The sequence below is a fragment of the Mytilus trossulus genome, chromosome 1 (assembly GCF_036588685.1).
Source record: "Mytilus trossulus isolate FHL-02 chromosome 1, PNRI_Mtr1.1.1.hap1, whole genome shotgun sequence".
Taxonomy (NCBI): Eukaryota; Metazoa; Mollusca; class Bivalvia; order Mytilida; family Mytilidae; genus Mytilus; species Mytilus trossulus.
The window spans coordinates 53684402-53686420 of record NC_086373.1 but is presented as its reverse complement, the minus strand read 5'-3'; the positions used below and the strand labels follow the sequence as shown (position 1 = coordinate 53686420).

Sequence of the window (2019 nt, the reverse complement as noted above, 5' to 3'; positions counted from 1 at the left end):
CAATCTCATGTTGTACCAGATGTGTATGTCCAACATCAATATCGCACTTAGAAAATATGTCGCTGTATGATGTTATTCTTTACATCAATCTTTACTTGTTCCAAAAGTGGTGTGGTAAAATCTGTATTAGATAAATCAGGCTGGTCTTGAATATCTACTGGTTGTAATTCAGCAATCACTGACTTAGGTTGAATAGTAACAGTTCTAGTTGTTATGTTGCTGATGTTCACATCTATTCGTTGGCTGATTCCATATTTGTAACTAATTAAAGATGGTTCAATATCTAAATCATGTGGTATGACTGACTGTAATGTTTGATGTACCATGGCTGATGTTGAATGGTATGGTAATGCTTTATCAATGTAACCAGCTATACATATGTTGGAATTCGGTGGTATAGTTATCGGTTTCTGTTCTGCATTCTTAATGACTGCTAATTGATTCTTGTTCCTTTGTAGCTCTTTCTCTCTCAAAGTAATACAGCGTCACAGCTTCTGTGAGGCTCCAAATGGTAAATCACGTTGGGCGCCAAATGTAACGGGGTATTTTCTGGTCAAATACAACGAAAACTATTTTAGGGTTCTGTTCTTTTAATACACAAATATTTAAGACCCTACAACATATAATAACAAATAATAAATATTCACATGACAAGACAGTACATATAGCATATGGGCAAAGGGGAATAACTACAATTCATATTTATTCCTTTAGATATCTATATACTGAAATAAGTCCTAAAAGCACTCAAATCTAACTCTTTGGTTAACTTTCCAATACATTATTCATATGTATCTCATAATAATTAATAATTATATACATCTCAAATCTATTAATGAGTTGTCCATTTTATAAATATATTTGTATACAAAGTATACACATTCTGACCAACATAAAGATATTACATAAACTACACTTCACATAAACAGACAATCTCTTGAATAAAACATAGACAGTACAGACATTACAAATAAACAACATAGAACACAATGCTTACCATGTATATGGTACAAAGGTCAGTGTACTAGCTGGAATATCACAGTGCTGTGTACATAAAAATCTGAGCACTAATCATTTGACAACTTGACAAGGTATCAATCCATATCCTGAATAAATACAAATATAACATTCATAAGTCCAGTGGCAGGACTATTTCACCAATTAAATAAAATATACAACTACATCTAAAATATGTAGTTTCAGAGTTCTGTATTATTCAAATACCAAAGTTATCTGTCTTTCACTTTTATTGTAACTTTATAATATTTAAAGTACTAGAATGTTTTATATTAAAATGTTTAATATGACTCTGTGTTTTTATAAAATGATTTAATCTTTTACTCTTTCATACTCCAAATATTCCTCCATTCAATACATACAATCAATCCTTTCACAAAGTATTAAAATGATATACTATTAGTTTGTTAATTAGAAATAAGGTTAATCAACTGACCTGAATATAAGAATATTGAGAATCCAAGAATTATAATACAAATATCATCAATGTCAGAATTGAATATAACAAGCAGGTAATTTTCACTACATTCCAATATGTCTGCAGTATAAATCTACCAGAAACAATGAAAACATATAGTAAGACCTTTGGCCTAAAGATTGACCAATCAAAAGGTTAGAATTTTCCCTCCAAAATGATATGAAAGAAAGGAGGTTCACCAAAGGGAAAAGAGAATGATACTTGAACAATAGTACTAGAAATAGAAACAATGAATAACCAAACTATCAAACACTCCAATAAAATTAATATCATCAATATCATATTTGATATATCAATCAAATATGACTCTGCCACATATTCATTATGTACACAGCCATGTATCACCATCATTGATGGCGATCCGATGGATACATCTGTTGTAGGGTTGTCACTGACTCAGACGTACTTATACATATTTATATATATATATTATAAAGAATATGAGGAGGAATTTGCTGCATGTCACAAGCACTAAAGCAAGTGTTTACTTCAATCCCTATATCATACTTTGTTCCTTCTTTAAC

General features: G+C 30.5%; 1 long non-coding RNA gene across 1 annotated transcript; it reads right to left on the bottom strand.

Annotated features, from left to right (window-relative positions):
- Positions 1-490: 490 nt before the first annotated feature.
- LOC134708600 (uncharacterized) lies at positions 491-1655 on the bottom strand. Its single transcript, XR_010105859.1, has 3 exons — positions 1454-1655; positions 998-1106; positions 491-613 (listed from the first exon to the last, which is right to left on the bottom strand). It is a non-coding gene; the product is annotated as an uncharacterized LOC134708600 (long non-coding RNA).
- Between the last annotated feature and the right edge of the window lie 364 nt (positions 1656-2019).